We start from the raw sequence: 21,997 nt of genomic DNA, 5'->3' as shown, positions 1-21,997 counted from the left end.
ACTTGTGATGATTTTTCTGCACAGCTCTGGCTGGGTCTGTGAAAGACTTTCCATCCCAGTAAATTAACAAGCAAGCATGTCATCTCAATTTATACTAAGCAGCCCCTCTATTAGTGCAACCGCTGACTCCCCTGCTGTTACTTGCTTTTGCTGGAAGAATAAGAAGAATGCATCAATTAGTATTCTGTAAGCTTCCATCTAGTTCTGGTTTTAGAATGGGATTGTATTCTTTTCTGTATCCGCAATGTCAGTTATAGAGTATTACAGAAATTGTGTGTTTTATGCCTGCGATTTTTATATTTACTGAAACCCATGCTATGATTTATTTTATAGATAACGTTTTTTTAATTTTTTTAACTGTATGTTATACTTTAAAAAAAAAAAGAATTGTTTTATGATTAACCACTTCAATACAGCAAATTTTCACCCCCTTCCTGTCCAGGCCAATGTTTAGTTTTCAGTGCTGTCATACTTTGAATGACAATTGCGCGGTCATGCATCACTGTACCCAAATGACATTTGGGGGCGATCAAGGGGTTAAATGTGTTTGCTAGGGAGTGATTCTAACTGTGGGGGGACTCACAAGGGAAGGAGACCGATCGGTGTTCCTCTGTACTGGAAACACACCATCGGTCTCCTCTCACCTGACAGGACGTGGATCTGTGTGTTTAGACACACAGATCCACGTCCTTGGCTCTGTTGTGGGTAATCGCGAGAGACGTAGTGTGCATGCGCCCCCTAGACGGCTGGAAGCCCAGGGCATCATATGACGCCCGCCCAGGATGGGAGATCCCTCCTGTGGACGTCATATGACTATGGGCGGGTAGGGAAGTGGTTAAATTCCATTCTGAACATAAATTGTTCTATAGTTTGTTTAATGGCAGAGATATCTGCATCTCTATATATTTTTTTCTCGAGCTTGCAGGCCGATTAACAAATGGTTTGATCATCTAAAGCAGACAATTAGAATAATGTGCTCTGGGTGTGCTTTCCCTGCGTAAAGCTCATTGGGTTTCAGAAAGGAGGCGTGCTGTGTCTGTGATCGCGCTAATACCAACTAATGTAGGTACAAGTACAGCATGTGCTATTAAACAGTGATATTTCAATAAGACACACTTAAAACATCTATCATAAAAAAAGTGTCAGTGAATCCACAATGGGTTAATGGGAAAAAAGTCCCGCAAGAAGACCTACAAGCAATCAGCCAGCGTTTCCCTCTCACTGCTTCAGATAGAAAAAACAGACCTTCAATGAATCAAGCCAGCCAGATACTCCGGGATCGCTCCAGAAACATATAAAAGAAAAGAGAGAGGACAAACCTCGTAGTGCAATACTGTAAAAAAGGAGAGGGGACTGGGACTACACCGACGGTGTATGCACTCACGTGCTGTGTCTGTGCCAATCACCTACAACTGTTGAGGAGGCTGGAGTGGCCATGCCCATCTCTTGTTTAAATTCCTGCACTTGTGTACAATTGTTAACCACTTACCTTACTAGTCACTTTCACCCCCTTCCTTGTCCAGGCCAATTTTCAGCTTTCGGTGCTGTCACACTTTGAATGACAATTGCGCTGTTATGCAACACTGTACAAAACACATTTTTTATAATTTTTTTGAGATAAATAAAGCTTTTGGTGGTATTTAACACCCATGGGTTTTAAAAATTTTTGCTAAACAAAAAAAGACTGAAACTTTTTAAAAAATAAGTAATTTTTCTCCTTCACTGATGTGCACTGATGAGGCTGCACTGATAAAGCAGCACTGATGGGCACTGATGTAGGTGGCACTGATGAGGCTGCATTGATATGCACCACTGATTGGCTTGGCACTGACAGGCTTCACAGATGGGCACTGAGTGGCAGCACTGGTTGGGCACAGATTGGCACCACTAGTGGGCACAGACTGGCACCACTGGTGGGCACTTTTGGGGCTGCGCTGGTCATCAAGACACGGATGATCAGTGCCCTGATAGCCAGTGCCGATGTCCCCTGTGTGGAATTATTTTTGGATTTTTCGGCTCTCCTCTCCCAATGCGCTGTCAGCATGAGGTGGGGTTGCCTGTTTACATTGTGATCAGCTGTGATTGAACACACTTGTGGTAAAGAACCACCATGATTGGCTCTTTACCCTGAACTGTGATCAGCTGCATCTGAAGTATGCAGCAATCACTGCCAATGCACACTGCTATGTATGGGATTTTAAAGGCACCGTAAAACCAAAATTATAATTAAAATACAAAAAAGTTTATTGTACAAATGTTGTTAAAAGCAGAGGGAAGTTATTAAAACCAATACGTAGAATATATACATGAAGATCATATAAAAAATCATATGAATCACCAACAATCGGAGATCATGATTGAAGAGATGAACCACAACACATTTCAACTTTTGCAGTCTTCTTCAGGTTTTTTTTGTAGAATGGGTGGATTCCAAAGAAACAAAACAGCAACCACGAAGCATGGGGCAAAATACACAAAAAAAGTAATAACAAGTTAATGTTGCATATTTTAATATGACCTATCTGACAAAATCTATTTGTAATGGTTAAAGCCCAACTCCAGATAACGTGAACATTCTCTCTTGCGGTGGGTCTGCTCCCACATTGCAGTGTTAATTGGCGGTTTAGCTCTAGAGAGAATAGGAAAGAAGATTCACTAATGCCTCGTACACGCGGCTGGACTTTCCGAGAAAAAAAGTCTGACTTTTTTTGTTGGAAGTCCGACGGACCTTAGATGGAGAACCTGTCCGACGGATTCACGGCGGACTTTTGCATGGGCAAAAGTCTGACCGTGTATACTAGGCATACCCGCTCCTTTGTCCTGCTAGCCTGTGCGGTGTCTTCTGCCCTATGCTCTAGCGGTCTTAAGGCCTTGACGTCATCAAGACCAATGCAAGGTTCGTAGCCCTACATTGGCCAGAATGACGCCAAGGGACTGCCCACCACCAGAGCAAAGGGGAGAGCTGTCTGCCAGGGGAGCAGAGGATTGAGTAAGTAAAAGTGTTTTTACTCTCACTAAAATAAATGAGGTGTAAGCCCTTGCAGTGTGGGACAATTTCAGTTTTTCCAGAGTCTCACTTACTTTTTTATTCGCTCCTATTCCCCAGTGGATAAAGTGCATGTAGAATTCTATCCCACCTTTCTACAGGGGTGCAGGGTGTGTGTGCTAATGAGGTCGACTAGTGAACTGCTTGCTTATGCATATGCTAGTTGCAGGGTTGGACAGTGTGCTTCCTCTCTTCCAACCATTGTCTGACCATAAGCTTTGTTTGATGGCGCTTGTCTCTGGCACTTTGAGCTTGCGCAGGACAAGCACTGTCACTTCAGGAATGCAAGGGATTAGTGACTGTGTCTAATAAACCCTACCAGGCGCGCTCACAGCAGAGCAGCGCTCTGCTCACATTAGGTGTCTGTGTATATTAAGGGGAAGGCTGGGATATCAGAATAAGGCTTCAGTTCCACTGGAGGGAAGCTATTAAATAAAGCTAGCATTTTCTTCTAAAATACATTGATGGATGATTGTAGAGACAAAGAAAGGTATATGTACATGCGCTTATGCATTAGTATTCTATTATTTACTAATCATTAGAGTTCTTTAAAATACAACCACAGTTGCATGCTCTCATAAATGCACTTATATGCCAGTTACCTTATGCATTAATGGTAAGGAGATTATATCAACAGTATTTGTTTTCACAGAAATGGCTCTTTTTTCATATACTGCTTTGGATTATTTTATGGAGTTATTTTAGAAATCTGTCAATAATAAAAATACATAAGGTTTCAGTTTATGTCAGGAAATTCAAAAGTAAAGAACTAGAAAGTAAAGTAAAGAACTACTAAATCAGGGGTAGGCAATCTTAAAGAGGTAAGCCTCGTACACACGGCCGGTTTTCCCGCCAGGAAAACTGGCAGGAGAGCATTTGGCCGGGAAAACCAGACGTGTGTATGCTTCCTCGCAGTTTTCCCATCAGGAAAAGAGCCAGGAATCCTGGCGGGAAAATAGAGAACCTGCTCTCTATTTTCCCGTTGGGATTCCCAGTGTTTTTTTCCCCACCAGATCTACTACCTACCTATGGGAAACACCGCAAGGCAGTGCCTATGGAGCATACAAACGGCCAGGACCCCCCCCCCCCAAAGCTCCATGGCAGTTTTCCTGACGGGTTCTCGGCTTTCCCCTCGGTTTTCTCGGCGGACTTCTTACCGCTGAGAAAACCGAGCGTGTGTACAGGGCTGTAGAGATCTACCTGAACAACATGGGAGAAGTCAAAGATCATGGGAAACAGTGTCGCCTCCTCACACCTGATTTAAACCTCTAATTGCTATTCACGTGTGTAACAGGAGGGCCCGTGGGACCCAGAGGCTCTTGCAGGGTGTGGGGTACTCCTGTTTCAGCTTCACCGATGACTCTTGTGTCTAAAGTCATCCTATGTTCACTAGGGGCATAGGATGACTGAGAAATGATATCTTGGACTACATGAGATGGGGCACAGGGTGAATGAGAACCCCACTATGGTCTGTGCAAGTCACATTTAATGAGGCATAGATATTGTGTATATATATATATATATTGTGTGTTGGCTGATGTGTACTAAAAAAGCTTGCTGTGGTAATTAAGTCTGCTACTGTGATGTAAATTAACCTTAGGATGGCTCCTAAAGATCTTTCAATGTGTTATGCGAATTGACACTGTATTGTGTGAATTTCTATTGATGATAGATGTGTGTTGTGAGTTAGCACAGTCTAAAGGTCAGATGTCTGACTTATGTCTACTAAAGGAATGTGTATTGTATAGCAGGTGAGAGAAGCCGGAGTCATGATGTCTGACTTGTCAGCCGTAGCTAATTAGCTTATGTGGATTGTGTCAGACCTGGGGCCAGAAAGTCTGACTAAAATATGTGTATTGGGCTCATTGTATAATGTTGTGGGTGGAGTTCAGTCATTGTTACTTGGGGTTTCTAACTGTATAAAAGCCTGAGTTTCCCATTAAAGGATCTATTCGTTTAAACCAGAGAACAGAGCTGTGTGTCTCATTTCTGGGGAATCCATATGGGCCGTGTTCGTCTGCTGGATTGTGGAGTGTCGATAAGCTGTGGTGGGTTGTGGAATGGAATATCGTAAACGGCGTTAAGCCCTGACCGTTACAATTGTTGGCTAGCAGTGGGATGATTCCATTGCCAGAAGAACAGCTACAAGAGGACACAGGACAATGAAGACACGGTATGAATGGCTGAAGCTCTCTTCCCTCAAGGACTTACTGGAGAACCGGGGCAGACCGGCCAACAACCGTAAAAAAAGGGACATTATTGCAGAACTTGCGAAATGGATAGAGCTGATAGGCCCAGCGTAACAGACAGGACACCCGAGGAGGCAAGTTTTTATCGGGCTGTTAAGCGAAGACTGGCACAGTATGGTCCTAACCCTCCACTGGAAATCATAGACCTAGTTATAGCCACTGTGGATGCAACTTGGCTACATCAAAGAGGTGCTGCAGCAGCAGAAGTCACAGCAGCACCAACTGAAGAGAGAGGAGAGGTACAGATACCAGTCGCCATGGAAGAGGAATTCAGAAGGAGGTTACAAGAGATGCAGATACAGCACAGAGGACCAGTATCAGAGGAGGCCCTGCTGGGATGGTCTGATTTGATCCGTTGCCAACTCTGGAAGGAAGTGCTAGCTCTCGAGCAGCAACACCAGGGAAAGGTTATCCCCTCCATCCATGTAAGGTACTGCCCGCAGTATGACGTACGAATGCCATCATTGGGGGAACAACCGAAGCAGGAGTGGACAGCCGAGTTAAGCAGGCTGATCCGGGCAGAGATGCGGATGGACGAGAGCTACAGAGCCCACCAGGGGTATGTAGCCCAAGAGTGCCCATGGTCAGCGGATGACAGCCCCACAGAAGGCTTTGACTATGATGGCCTGGGATTGTTGTATTGGAAGGCATGTTCTCTGAGAGAGGCAGAGTTTGGCTAGGTGAGTAATGCTCTGTTTGGAGCAAATTATTTGGGGTACTGTATGGATACCAGCATTGGAGGAATGGAACTATGGACTAACTTCGGAGTCAACCCGTCTGGGGTCTCCTCCTGTGTTAGGCCCCGTACACATGGTCGGTTTGGTCCGATGAGAATGAACCGAAGTTCATTTTCATCGGACCAAACCGACCGTGTGTATAGGCTATCGGTCTGTTTTCCTTTGGTCCACATTTTCTAAACATGCTTCAAAACCGAACTAATGGACCGCTGCCCCAGGGTCACAGGGCACAGGGTGAATGAGAACCCCACTTTGGTCTGTGCTAGTCACATTTAATGAGGTATATATATATATATATATATATATTGTGTGTTGCTGAGAGCCGCTTCGGCATTAGGTGTGAACAGGGCCGCTGATAGGGGGGGAACACCAGCCCTTCTGTAGGGGGCCCAGGCAAACAGGGGGGCCCTGACAGCAAGGGAAGGGAATCATTGTGATGGAGGGGCAATTACAGAATTACTTCCCCTGCACCGATCCCCCTCCCTGTTCTGCCTTCTTTTGATCCCCCCTCTGTGCCCCCTGTCACTGTGCTGCCCCCCCCCCCGCGGCACTGCTGACTTACCTGTCTCGTATAAAATAACAAATTATAAAATAAAATACATTTTAATATATTTGAACTTTCTTTAAAAAATTATATAAAAAAAAAAGTTTAAAGATTTTTAAAAACTATTTTAAAAAAGGGCCAATTCAGACAGGTTCTCTGTGCCCACGTCCTCAGGTCATGTGACGCTAGGGTTGCCAACTCATCCCTTTAAAACAGAACACATATTAATTACACAGGTTCTGAGGCTAATTTAATGCAGGTAAGGCACCAAGTGAGTTTAGTTACCTCCTTAATCAGCCACAGAACCTGTGTAATTAATATGTGTTCTGTTTTAAAGGGATGAGTTGGCAACCCTATGTGACGCGCAGCGCCCGCCTCCTCAGGTCCATGTGAGCGGGGATTACTAGGAGTGACGTCAGAGCCGGGAGATCGCAGTGATGGAGAGATTGGTCTGATGTGAAATAGAGATAGAGTGACAGCATATCCTGGATTCCTGGAATTGGCTCATGTGTTTACATGCTTGATTAATCTCTCGCTCTGGTAAGCAGCTAGAACTTAAGCGGTGGAGGATACTGTCATCTGCTATACAGATTCACAGGATTTTTATTTGGACATCTTTGTCACCCATTCGGAGAACTTTCTGTCACTTTTGAACTTCTCTGTGATACATCCTTTTATATGGACTTGGCACAATTTTTCACTTGCATTTTTTATTAGATTGCACTGGTGATCTGTGTGCACGATACACGGCATAATTGACTGTTTATGTCGATTTTTCATTTTGCAGTGCAACTCTATATTTTTTTATTTGTATTTTTATGTTTATCTGACATATGAACTGCAGCAGCGTTTTTTATTTTTATTCATTTTAATTTTTATTTTTTATTTTATTTTATATATTTTTTTGATTATAGTGTCATACTATTCCACGTTCACTTAGACCTGCGCAGTATTTTTCCAATATACAGGTTCTCTGTTATGTTTGTGTCAGCTAATAATGATTTTAGTGTATTTTGTTTGTGAAAATATTGTTTTGATATATTTTGGGGGGCCCTGTCAGGTAGGCTGTACGGGGCCCCGTGATTTCTAACAGCAGCCCTGGGTGTGAACAACATTCTGACCATGTCTCACTATTGCTCTCCTGAATTAATGCCCTGACGCTTGTAATTCAAGTAGCTGTGCTGATGTTCCTTGAGCAGTCATGTTCTGCCATTCTCAAAATTAGGAAGCTTGCATTGACAGAACATGCATGTCGGCAGAAATTGGCTGCAAGGAGGCTGCAAGAAATCAACAACATTAAGATAAAAAAAGAAAAAAAGAAAACAACATTTCCTAAAAGAAATTGTAATGTCATCCAGTGAGAGTCCTCCTTTAAACATGATAATAAGTGAAACAATTGTGTGATAAAGTCACTGTTAATTAAATTATCTTTAATAGATTACACCTGCAACTCTTAATCAATTATCTCCAATATGGATAGCCTTGATTAATTTACTGATCCATTGCTTGGGATTTATTTTTATGTGATTGATCATAGTGCAGCTACTGCATAGAAAGAGGAATCAAAAAGGTTTCCTTTGCACATGATTGCTTGATATAAAGCTTTAGGAGCTTTAAATATGTTCAGCCTCAAGCTGATTGAAGTGGGATATATTATTATACATTACTGAAAAACAGCTATGGAGCGGTAAGATATGAGCAGCAAAATATGATGTAAAGGTGAGTATTTTATCAGAAAGGTTACTTCATTTAACCACTTGCTTACTGGGCACATATACCCCCCTCCTGCCCAGGTGAAATTTCAGCTTTCGGCACTGCATCGCTTTAACTAACAATTGCGCGGTCGTGCAACGTGGCTCCCAAACAAAATTGACGTCCTTTTTTCCCCACAAGTAGAGCTTTCTTTTGGTGGTATTTGATCGCCTGTGCGGTTTTTATTTTTTGCGCTATAAACAAAGAAGTGAGACAATTTTGAAAAAAATACAATATTTTTTACTTCTTGCTATAATAAATATCCCAATTTAAAAAAAAAAAAACATTTTTTTTTCTCAGTTTAGGCCGATACGTATTCTTCTACATATTTTTGGTAAAAAAAAAAAAAAAAAAATCGCAATAAGCGACTGGTTTGCGCAAAAGTTATAGCGCTTACAAAATAGGGGACAGAATTTTTTTTTTTTAATTATTTTTTTCTACTAGAAATGGCGGCGATCTGCGATTTTTAATGGGACTGCGACGTTATGGCGGACACATCGGACACATTTTTGGCGCCATTCACATTTATACTGCGATCAGTGCTATAAATATGCACTAATTACAGTATAAATGTGACTGGCATTGAAGGGGTTAACACTAGGGGGTGAGGAAGGGGTTAAATGTATCCCTGCTTAGTGTTCTAACTGTAGGTGGAGGGGGGGTGACTGGGGGGGTGACCGATCTGTGTCTCTATGTACAAGAGACACAGATCGGTCTCCTCTCCAGAGACAGCACCGCTGTCTCTGTGTAAAACGGCAATGAGAGATGATCTCATATGTTTACATATGATATCCTCTCTCATTGGCCGCACAGATCGCCTCGCGAACGGCCACTCTGATTGGCCGTTCGCGGCGATCTGTAATTGGCTGTGTCCGAGGGACACGGCCAACACAGATTTTCCCCGCAGCGCGCTCTGGAGCGCGCGCGGGGAACGCCCAAAGGGGCGGCCGTCAATTGACAGCAGTTTGGAAATTGGGATCCGCACTGTAGCCGTCAATTGACGGCAGGCGGATCCCAAGTGGTTAAAGGTAAACTCTGGAAAAAAACAATTCTGGGCCATTTGCTGTGTAAAAACAAATGACCTCTGTAAGTAAGTTGTGGTTATACTGGTTTGGTGAGTTAGCGGCTTGCCTAGGCTGGGGGGTGAGGGTTAAGTTATGTGTGCTCAGTTCCCAGGCTTTTTGGTCCCAGCCAACCCACCTGTGGTATAAAAAGGCTGGCCCGGATTCAGAGACAACTTACGCCGACGTATCTGTTGATACGCCGCGTAAGTTCTAGGATGCGCCGTCGTATCTACAGTATGAGCCGTATTCAGGAAACAAGATACGCCTGAATTTTTGCTTAATACGACCAACGTAAGTCTTTACGCCGTTGTATCTTGGGTGCATATTTAAGCTGGCCGCTAGGGGCGCTTCCATTGATTTACGCATCGAATATGTAAATGAGCAAGATACGCCGATTCACGTACGTACTTACGCCCATCGCAGTAATCTACGCCGTTTACGTTAGGCGTACGTCCAGCGTAAGTTTACCCCTCATAAAGCAGGGGCAAGTCATGTTAAGGTATGGACGTCGGAAACGTCGGAACAGCCGTCATAATTTACGTTGTTTACGTAAGTCGTACGTGAATGGGGATGGGCGTAAGTTACGTTCACGTCGTACGCATTGAGCCGTCGTATCTTAGGGAGTATATGCAACGTGATTCTGAGCATGCGCCGTTTGTACGGCCATGCATTTACATGGGGTCACGGTTAATTTTAATACAACACGCCCACTGCCTTGCTACTTTGAATTAGGCGTGCTTACGCCCGACATATTACGTTACGCCCGTGCAAGAAAGGGAGCAAGTGCTTTGTGAATACAGTACGAGCCTCTCTATGTTACGTCGGCGTAGCGCATATCAGATGCGCTACGCCGCTCCAAAGATACGCCGATCTCTCTGAATCCGGCCCCCTGAGTTCCAGCTTGGTTGGTTATGTTCCTGCTCTCAGATTGTGGTACTAGGACTGTTTCGCCTTGCAGTCCACTGATGGTTCTGGGGTTTCTGGAGGATATCCAAGCCATGCAGAATACCAGCATGGACTATCACCTCATGGAGGTATGGCTGGGGTCGCCATACAACTGTAGTTAGGGTTAAGAATTGGACTTGCTCATATTGGACTGTAATGCCGAAGTCTCCCCAGTAAAGTTTCATTAACTGTTCTAAGCCTGGTCTGAAGAACTGGGGTCTGTAAAGCACAAAGGGATATCAAGCTGAGCTACTACAGAAGGGTTAACTTAGCATGTCAAGCAGGAAGATTGTAGGTATACAAAAATAACCAAGCACAAGTTCAAGACACAGAGCAACCAGTTGTTGGTGTTGTACCTGATAAGGTGACAGGTCCTCCAGTAGCAAGGGGGTAGTTGTCTGGCTCCCTCTCTAGTGGTCAGTATCCAATAGCAACCTAGCTAATATCCTAATATCTGAACCTGCATTACGGAGATCTATGACTTGGTCACGAGTCTATCTGTAGGCAGGTGCAGTTAGCTGGCTGGCCACTAGATGGCTCTGTTCCCATTATATCCTGTATAAAGGAAAGTTAAAGTGGATGTAAACCCAACATTTTTAAAAAATGTTGATGTCACAATGTACAGTATAAGATTTCCTATGATCTGTGCCCAGTCCTGCCTCACAGAGTTAATCCAGCTCTGAGCAAACCACTTTTATTGTTCAGTGAAATAAAACGGACTTACATAGAAAAACCTTAGTCTGTTCCGCCCCCTTGCTGTGAGTGACAGGTTATTTACATATCTCATGCACTAGCCTGGAGGCAGGCATTATTTTTTAATTCCCACCCCCACTCCTTTTCTGAAGTCATGTGGTTACTTTTCTGGATTTTGATCATAGCAGAATTTAGTGTAAAGAATACACAGGAAAAAATGCATGTTGACAAGGGGAGTGTAGAGGAGGGCAGGGGAGTCTACTGACATCACGACTCCACCCACCGAGATCAGACAACAGTTCCACCCACAGAAACTGTAGTTTTTCCGTTCTTATAACAGTCAGAGGGGAAACATTTAACAGGTAAGGATACATGCAGGAGGCATGTACATCCTTATAGATCAGCACTATGTCAGTAGTTTAGAAAGGATGAAAGTGGGTTTACATCCACTTTAAAAGCAAGTGATAGCTTCCCTTTTAGCTAGAGCCCTCCTGTAGTAATGTCATGAGTGGGTCAGTGCGCATATATAAGCAAGGTTGGAAGGAGTCTTAGTGCACTTGGGTCATGGGAGCTAAACACCCCATACCTATGTGGCTGTAGCCAGCACACGTAGGCCCTGGATAGGGCAGCAGGCTGGGATAAGTAGGCCTGCACTCAGGAAGAAGTGGCTGTAGAATCTTTCTGTCCCATATGGAGGTTGGGGCTAGGGCAGATTGTAAAAGGCCTATCAGGCCAGGCCAAGAGTTCCCTGTGTGAGGCTGCTTCCCAAGTGCACCTTCGGAGGAGGCGACTACAGAGAGCACAGTCCTGCGAGTACTAATGACTCCGGGGTGGACACTGTCAGAGGAAGGTGGTTGCCAAGGTGCTGTATATGCTTTCACAATTGACTACTGCGGCCTGTCCAATAAATGTGTGATGTCAAGTGACTCCAGAATTTATGTTGATGCGATGTGAGCATTGTTATGCCATTTCCAGAATTCCAACAATAAAGTGCAGCACCTTCTTTTGACAATGTAAATGTTAATGGCTGGGAATGCCATGAGGAGGCCCATAGCATGGAGTGGGGCACAATATGGCGGAGGGTTTGTGATAGTGTTACAGCAAAGGACAGGATTGAGACAGGGACTAGTGCTCTTGGCGCCATTTCTAGTCAATAGCAAGGCTTTAAGAGAAAGCCTTGTATTCTTTTCATTGTCCCAACGAATAGTCCCAACGAATAGACAATGCGATTAGCCTTATGGTCTATTAGCTCAGTTCACACCAATGTACTATGACGGTATGTGCATGAAAAAGGAGAACAGGCTGCATTTGTAAGGCACATTGTGGTGCATAAAGATGACTTAAATATCATTTTGTGACATTTCAGTAAAGTTACAAAACAAAAATAAAAAAGTATACAGAGCAATGCATTATAACAGGATAACATCGCATTGCTTTTTCACAGCGCATACCAGCGACGATGCATTAAGTATACCTTAAGTATACCTATTAATATAAGCAAGCCAACAGGTTACTTCATACTGCATATGTACATTTTTTTCATAGAATCTAAAGTTTATGGGAAAAATCAATGCAAAACAATCTAGCAGATTCCTCCTTCATTGCTATGCAGTGTGGATGGACAAATCTGCTGTAGCCAGGGCCGGACTTACCATTGGGCTTGACTGGGCTCAAGCCCATGGGCCCCGCCCAATAGGGGGCCCCCTTTTAAAAAATCCCCGGACCAATATGCTGGCTAAAGACCCAAGGGGTTTTTACAGTTCGGGACTGCGTCGCTTTAACAGACAATTGCGCGGTCGTGCGACGTGGCTCTCAAACAAAATTGGCGTCCTTTTTTCCCCAAAAAAAGAGCTTTCTTTTTGTGGTATTTGATCACCTCTGCGGTTTTTATTTTTTGCGCTATAAACAAAAATAGAGCGACAATTTTGAAAAAAATGCAATATTTTTTACTTTTTGCTGTAATAAATATCCCCCAAAAACATATATACAATTTTTTTTTTCCTCAGTTTAGGCCGATACGTATTCTTCTACCTATTTTTGGTAAAAAAAATCGCAATAATCGTTTATCGGTTGGTTTGCGCAAAATTTATAGCGTTTACAAAATAGGGGATAGTTTTTTTGCATTTTTATTTTTTTTATTTTTTTTACTAGTAATGGCGGCGATCAGCGATTTTTTTTTTTCATGACTGCGACATTATGGCGGACACTTCGGACAATTTTGACACATTTTTGGGACCATTGTCATTTTCACAGCAAAAAATGCATTTAAATTGCATTGTTTATTGTGAAAATGACAGTTGCAGTTTGGGAGTTAAACACAGGGGGCGCTGTAACATTTAGGGATCACTCTGTATGTGTTTACTAGTGTAGGGGGGTGTGGCTGTAGGATTGACATCATCGATCGAGTCTCCCCTATAAAAGGGATCACTCGATCGATGCGCCGCCACAGTGAAGCACGGGGAAGCCGTGTTTACACACGGCTCTCCCCGTTCTTCAGCTCCTGGGAGCGATCGCGATGGAGCGGCTAAAAACAAATAGCCGCACCGTCGTCCCGAGCGGACCCGACCTCCGCATGTACCGGGGGGGGGGGGGTCCCGATCGGACCCCCCACCCACGTCTAGGCAGGCACGTACAGGTACGTTGATGTGCCTGTCCGTGCCATTCTGCTGACGTAAATGTACATGAGGAGGTCGGGAAGTGGTTAAAGGGCCCAGAGGTCTCCAGGGCAACCCCCCCTTTTTATATATATATATATATATATATATATATATATATATATATATATATAATTGTTTACAGAGGTCCCCAGGGCCCCATGTGGCAACCCCCCCTTTTTTATTTATTTTTATAAATGTTTTTTTTTTTTTTTATTAAAAGGCCCAGAGGGGCCCAGAGGCCCCAGGGCCCCAGATGGCAACCTCTCTTTTTTTTTATGTATTTTTTTTTATAAATGTTTATTTATTTTTTAATTTTTTTATTAAAGGGCCCAGAGGTTTCTTTTTTCTTTTTATTAAAGGGCCCCAGATGGTTACCCCCTTTATATATATATATATATATATATATATATATATATATATATATATATATATATATATATATATATATATATATATATATATATATATATATATATATATATATATATATATATATACAGTACAGACCAAAAGTTTGGACACACCTTCTCATTCAAAGAGTTTTCTTTATTTTCATGACTATGAAAATTGTAGATTCACACTGAAGGCATCAAAACTATGAATGAACACATGTGGAATTATACATAACAAAAAAGTGTGAAACAACTGAAAATATATTTCATATTCTAGGTTCTTCAAAGTAGCCACCTTTTGCTTTGATTACTGCTTGGCACACTCTTGGCATTCTCTTGATGAGCTTCAAAGGGGTAGTCACCTGGCGCAGCACCCCATCACTCTCCTTCTTACACAGCCTGGAGGTGTGTTTGGGGTCATTGTCCTGTTGAAAAATAAATGATGGTCCAACTAAACGCAAACCGGATGGAATAGCATGCCGCTACAAGATGCTGTGGTAGCCATGCTGGTTCAGTATGCCTTCAATTTTGAATAAATCCCCAACAGTGTCACCAGCAAAGCACCCCCACACCATCACACCTCCTCCTCCATGCTTCACGGTGGGAACCAGGCATGTAGAGTCCATCCGTTCACCTTTTCTGCGTCGCACAAAGACACGGGAGTTGGAACCAAAGATCTCAAGTTTGGACTCATCAGACCAAAGCACAGATTTCCACTGGTCTAATGTCCATTCCTTGTGTTCTTTAGCCCAAACAAGTCTCTTCTGCTTGTTGCCTTTCTTTAGCAGTGGTTTCCTAGCAGATATTCTACCATGAAGGCCTGATTCACACAGTCTCCTCCTAACAGTTCTAGAGATGTGTCTGCTGCAAAAGGTGGCTACTTTGAAGAACCTAGAATATGAAATATATTTTCAGTTGTTTCACACTTTTTTGTTATGTATAATTCAACATGTGTTAATTCATTTAATTCATAGTTTTCATGCCTTCAGTGTGAATCTACATTCTTCATAGTCATGAAAATAAAGAAAACTCTTTGAATGAGAAGGTGTGTCCAAACTTTTGGTCTGTACTGTATATATATTTTTCTTTATTTCTTCTTTTTTTTGTAAAGGCCCCCCCCCGCTTCTCAATTTGCGGCAGCCCCCCCGATTCTCAATTTCAGGCGGCAGCACCCCCCCCCCCACCCGGTTCTCTGCTCCAGGGGGCCCATGCCTTAAGCTGTGTAAGGGGTAGACTTGCCACCTTTTCTTCAAGCCAAACCCGAACACTTTAGCGGCACAGGGCACATTTTTTTCGTAGTATACACAATAGGATTATAAAAGACCTGGGGCACCTTTGGGTGCCTCAAGGAGAGTGGTAATGCAGCGCGCTGCGGCAAACAGTGGGTGTGGCCAAACTGCTCTTGCTGACATCATGGCTCCCCCTCAGTGATGCCAAACCTGCCCCCAGACAGCGGCCCGCATCTCCCGAATGGCGACAAATTTTTGTGTGACTACCTCAGTTACTTGGGGAGCCACAGCCCAGTCTAAATAATGTGTCCGGGTTTCAGGCAGAGTGAAACCCGGACACAAGATCCCAAACCCGAACTGTCCGGATGATTCCTGGACAGGTGGCAACCCTAGTAAGGGGCCCCAAAATTCCCTGCGCATACCTCCCAACACGCACGGATTCTGCGGGACTTTCCCGCACAGACAGCTTCTTCCCGCAGTCCCGCGAAAGTGTTAATTTTCCCGCACTGCAAGAGGAGGCAGCACGGAAGCAGGAGGAACCGGAGTGGTGTGTGGAGGACTGTGGCTGCTGAAGGGAAGAAAGCCGACAGCCGGGCTAATGACAGTCTGTGGCCCCGGCTGTCGGCACAGGTGAGAGGCACTCCCCCCCGCTCAACAAATGTAATGCGCCCCCCCCCGCTCAACAACTTCAATTCGCCCCCCCCGCCCCCCGCTCAACAACTTTAATGCGCCCCCCCCGCTCAACAACTATGATCCCCCCCCCCTCGCTCAATATCTTCGACCCCCACCACCCAATTCTCTGCTCCAGGGGGCCCCTTCAACACTCAAGCCCAGGGGCCCCCACCACCCTAAGTCCTGCCCTGGCTGTAGCTACTGTTTTCTGACAGTTGACCCCAGAAGTTGTCTGAATACCTGTGTTGATGCCACACAGGGGCATTTTATGAATGCAGCAGGCCTGTGCCCAAAATTATTTTTGGGCCTCCTCCTTCCTGTGTCCAGACTCATTTCAATAAATATATACAAACAATACAAACAATATGTAACATTAAAATACCCATAAGCATGACATAATATTAGAAAGACTATGATCACGAGAGATCTGGGCACTGTGGGGATGCACAGATAAAATAAGTTCTGTGGCGCACATAGTGCGACGTGGCGAATGGTGGGCATAGCCAGGTTGCACCTCACAGTGGGAGTGGCTTAAAGTGGAACTAAATGGATCAATGCTCACTTTTCCAACGGTCCCTCACTGGGGCTGGCATCTTCTACTGTATCCCGGTTCTTGGCCATCTTCAATGGCTGGCACGGGATGACATCACTTTGCGCATGCAATGAACACTTTGGTCAGGACTATGAAATGTACAACATATGGTTTAGGGTGCTGGGGTCAGGAGTATATAACAACATACACCATAACCAGGGGTGGACTGACAACTCATGGGGCCCCTGGGCAATAGAAGATTATGGGGCCCCCAGGCTTACAGATGGCCACCACGCCAGGAGGCAGTGCAGAGGCGGGGCAGCTAAAATCTCTGGATTTTCACATCAAAAGCATGTCAGTTTCGGATATATCAGGGACAGATGTAAAAAAAACACAGATTTTTACATGCTGTCCCTGGTTTTACTGAGCCTGGCAACCCTGATGGGGCCCCCTAGTGGCATGGGGCCCTTGGGCAGTGCCCGAGTGACTCAATGGTCAGTCCGCCCCTGACCATAATCATATCAACCATGGTGCTGTGATGATTGAAGCGCTAACACCAGGTGTTTTGAGTATCTTTATCTGCTGATTGTTAAACTTTCTGGAATACACATACAGTATTTCTATTGTGGTGTAGGATCTGGGTCTGTTGTCCCTCCACCCCTCTTTCTTTGCTTCCTTTTCTCTTTTTCCCTCATTATCTCTTTTTCTTTCTTTCTTTCTTTCTTTCTTTCTTTCTTTCTTTCTTTCTTTCTTTCTTTCTTTCTTTCTTTCTTTCTTTCTTTCTTTCTTTCTCTCTCTCTCTCTCTCTCCATCTCTCTTTATCCCTTTCTTTCTCCCTCCATTCCTCATTCATCTTAGACTCTAACCACACCCCTTTGAGCTGCGCCCCTTTAAGCAACGCCCAATATGTCATTTAAACCACGCCCATTTTCACATGCCACATTTTCCTTCCCTCATTGCGCCAGCAAATGAATGCCCCTCCCCCGAATTATAATAAGACTCCGCCTACATACAAAAAAGCATCCCTATCATTTTTTGGACGATGTTGGCAACTGTGCAATTGCAAGGGGAAGTGCCTCTAGGTAAGCTGGGTGCCTGTATTTATATTCTAGGAGCACATGGTCTATGGATTGCACCGGGCTGGGGGGGAGGTGCAATTTACTGCCATGTGGTTTTAGGTGGGAAATCTGAGGCTCTGAAGTCTGTCTGGCTGACTCTGTTCCTACCATAGAGGGAGAGTCTACAGTGCATCTGGTCTGGTATCACGGAGAGGAGGCTGCCGGTGGTGCTTCAGGAGCCTTGTGAGTACAGACACCCTAAGGAGCCTTAGACAGTTTATCCACCTGCTCTAAGTCAGCTGAGGGTCCACACAAACAGAACACTGGCTAGTGTTTTTATGTTTCATTGATTTTTATTAAAGTTTTCTAATACAAAAATATAACAATCTCGACTTTTCATTGTACAGTTATTAAAACAGGATTTGGGAATCATATATTTCTTATGCCAAGGCACTAGGCATGTGCAAAAGGGAAAATTTTGTTTCGTTTCGTTTCGTTTTAATTCGTTATTTAATTAATTTCGTTAAGTTAGGTTCGTTACATGTGTTAAATTCGTTTTCGGAACTCGTTCGTTTTCGACCGAATTTCGAAAAATCCGGTCGAATTCGAAAATTCTCTCTTCGAATATAATTTCGAAATTCGATCGGAATTCGAAAAAAAAAAAAAAAATTCGAATTCCAAATCGAAAACCCGTGGACGAAATTCGATCGGAATTCCAAAAAAAAAAAAAAAAAAAATTTCGAATTCCAAATCGAAAACCCGCGGACGAAATTCGATCGGAATTCCAAAAAAAATAAAAAAAAAAAAAATCGAATTCCGATCGAATTTCGTCCGCGGGTTTTCGATTCGGAATCGAAAACGTTCGTTCGGATTCGGTAAATTCATTAATATTGCAATTCGGGAATTCGTATGCATCCGAATGTCCGAATAATGAAAAATTCGTCCGAATTTCGATTCGGAACGAAACGAAATGCACATGCCTATGCGATGGTGTGTACACGCCATCGCATAGAAATCCTCTGAAATCCTCGAGAGGATTTATCCGCGGATACGGTCCGCTGGACCGTATCTGCGGATAAATCCTCTCGTGTGTATGGGGCCTTAGATACGCTGCGCCCGGCGCAGATGTATGTGGATCTGCCCCATAGTCTATATGGGCATGCTTAAATTTATTTGAGTTTTCTGCCCCATACATGCTGTATGCTGCCATCCTTCTGACCATATGACTACTTAGCAACCACCAACTATATTTAGACAATGAACACTTTGGTCAAGAAGATGTAATGTACAGTACAACAACTTTAAAAAGCATAGCATTCAGGATTATGTAATTTAAAACATACTATAATGGGGTGCATGTCTGATAGTGTGTCTAGGGCAGGTGTGTCCAAACTTTTTTCAAAGAGGGCCAGATTTGATAAAGTGAACATGCGTGAGGGCCGACCATTTAGCCTGACATTCTTTGAACCATTAACATTTGGTCTAAGTGTGTTCGTTCAAGCATTAATACACTGCCCAACAAGAATTCTCTTGCCTTTGTGGCTGTGTGTGGTGAAGAGATGAGCTTGGGTGTGTTATTTGGATATACCGTATTTATCGGTATATAACACACACCTTCACTTTAAGAGGGAAGTTTCAGGAAAAATTACATTTTAAATAACTGTGAAAAATAAAGTGTCAGTGCCCATCAATGCAGCCTAATCAGTGCCAGACTGCAGCCTCACTATTGCCAGGAGTGCAGCCTCACCATTGACATCAGTGCAGCCTCACCATTAACATCGGTGCAGCCTGATTGATGCCCATCTGCAGTCTCGGAGGGGGATAGGCAGGGTGGCGGGACGACCGCCGACAGATTATATAGGAGAATCTCCTGTTTACATGGAGGCCTCTGTAATACAAAGTCCCGCCTCCTATTATAGACAGAACAGTCATCCAATGGCAGCCCAGGAGACAGGACTTCCAATTACAGACACCGCCAAGTAAACAGGAGATTCTCCTGTATGTAATCTGATGGCGCTCGTCCCGCCCCCTCCCTGTCCCCTCCGAGGCAGCACTGATAAATACAGTATATTTCTTTTGTGGCCCTGGGGGCCACAGAAGATATGTATATCCAAATTACCAAGGGGGCCACATTAAACCGTAACGTGGGCCGCAATTGGCCCACGGGCCGGACTTTGGACATGCCTGGTCTAGGGCATGCACTGAGCATAGTGGTCAGTTTAGTCCCCCATACAGTAGAAGTCAGTGGAAAAGTGTCCCTTTATGTTGGTGATCAATAGAGAAATGCCCCAATAATTTGGTGGTCAGTGGTGTAGTGCACCCTTTATAATGGTGGTCAGTCTAGTGCCCTCTACATTAGTTTCACTTGTGCAGTGTCCTTTTATATTGGTGCCTCCACTTCATTGGTGTTAACAGTGAATGGCACACCTAATCAACAGAAACTTGTCCCGTATGGGAAGTCTAGGATACAACGTGGTGATAAGAGAATTCAGGGTACCAATTAAAAGCATGAACCCATTCTCTACAATTTACCTGGATGAAAAACCCACAACAGATGTGACCAATATCTGATCCTTGTGTGGGTTTCTTAGGCAATCACAAGTTAAATAGAAGCTCCACAATCCCAGCAACCAAGCAGTCTAGCAGTTTGACATTAGAGGTTCTCAGCCTAGGAAGTACTGAAATACTTGACCAACTAGGGTTCTTCCAGAGGTTGCCAAGCGTTCCTTGAACAATGAGAATTTCTGCCTCTCAGATATATGACCACTGCCACCAGAGATCTTTTTAGCTATCTGTAAGGCAGAGGCGGCTGGTGTTTTTTTTGGGGGGGGGTGGAGTTTGGCACCCCCCAGCACTTACCCCATGCGGGCGGGTGGGTATGCGGGCACCTGCGGGCTCCTACAGTCCTCTTCTTCTGCATCACAACAGCTTCCACCATGCGCCTCTTCCCTCCTCCTCCTAGGCCTCCAATAGGGTCGCCTGTCCTTTCAGCCAATCAGGTGACAGGTCTCAAGACCCGCTTCCTGATTGAGGAGGATCAGTGTGGCGTGAACGTAAATGGCGTCCAGCCCCATTCACAGATGACTTACGCAAACGACGTCAAAAATTCAAAATGCGAGGCAGGAACGACGGCCATACTTAACATTGAGTACGCCACCATATAGCAGCTTTAACTATACGCCGGAAAAAGCCGAACGGAAACGACGTAAAAAAATGCGACGGCCAGTCGTACGTTCGTGGATCGTCGGAAATTGCTAATTTGCATACTCAACGCGGATTTCAAAGGAAACGCCACCTAGCGGCCGCCGAAAAATTGCATCTAAGATCCGACGGCGTCCGACGCATGCGTGGAATTCCTTATATGACAGCGTCGCACCCGTCGCCGCGTCATAATAGCGGCGACGGCGCGACACGTCATCGGCAGAGGATTTCAGCGCGGATTTCAATGCGATGGTAGGCATGTGCAAAAGGGAAAATTTCGTTTCGTTTTAATTCGTTATTTAATTAATTTCGTTAAGTTAGGTTCGTTACATGTGTTAAATTCGTTTTCGGAACTCGTTCGTTTTCGACCGAATTTCGAAAAATCCGGTCGAATTCGAAAATTCTCTCTTCGAATATAATTTCGAAATTCGATCGGAATTCGAAAAAAAAAAAAAAAATTCGAATTCCAAATCGAAAACCCGCGGACGAAATTCGATCGGAATTCCAAAAAAAAAAAAAAAAAAAAATTTCGAATTCCAAATCGAAAACCCGCGGACGAAATTCGATCTGAATTCCAAAAAAAAAAAAAAAAAAAAAAAAAAATTTTTTCGAATTCCAAATCGAAAACCCGCGGACGAAATTCGATCGGAATTCCAAAAAAAAAAAAAAAAAAAAATCGAATTCCGATCGAATTTCGTCCGCGGGTTTTCGATTCGGAATCGAAAACGTTCGTTCGGATTCGGTAAATTCATTAATATTGCAATTCGGGAATTCGTATGCATCCGAATGTCCGAATAATGAAAAATTCGTCCGAATTTCGATTCGGAACGAAACAAAATGCACATGCCTACAAGGCACTTGAGGGTCGAATCTAAACATCTACCTGTAGTAATATCATATATAGTGGCCAGTAGATAATTGATAAATAATATAATATCCCACATAAATCGGCCAATATATTACAACACTACCATGTCCAGAATGATCTTTAAATGTGGACTGAATCGCATTAACAGGACAATAAACCCTGCCCAGGTCGACCATGTCCAGGACAAGTCCTTCTTCATTCCCAGGCCATCTCGGGTGATCCACCCACCCGGAAGTGCCTGCTCCCCATCCAGCTATCGGGGGAAGCCCAACTCCTCCGATCGTGCGAGCATCTCACCAGAGAGTGCGAACTGACAATGATCTCTTATAAATAAACACATATTAACCTAAACTAAAAG

The 21,997-nt window shown here is 44.0% G+C and overlaps 1 long non-coding RNA gene across 2 annotated transcripts in view; it reads left to right on the top strand.

The window, feature by feature from the left end:
- LOC120932217 overlaps positions 1 to 21,997 on the top strand; it is a 64,808-nt gene that overhangs the window by 385 nt on the left and 42,426 nt on the right. The window contains exon 1 of one of the 2 annotated variants that reach the window (XR_005747940.1): positions 6,946 to 7,116. The exons of the other annotated variant lie outside the window; for it this stretch is intronic. This is a non-coding gene — a long non-coding RNA (uncharacterized LOC120932217). Of the gene's footprint in view, positions 1 to 6,945; positions 7,117 to 21,997 lie in introns of those variants that run through there. 2 annotated transcript variants of the gene reach the window in all.

This window comes from Rana temporaria, chromosome 3, assembly GCF_905171775.1.
Source record: "Rana temporaria chromosome 3, aRanTem1.1, whole genome shotgun sequence".
NCBI lineage: Eukaryota > Metazoa > Chordata > Amphibia > Anura > Ranidae > Rana > Rana temporaria.
This window is presented reverse-complemented; position numbering and strand designations above follow the sequence as displayed.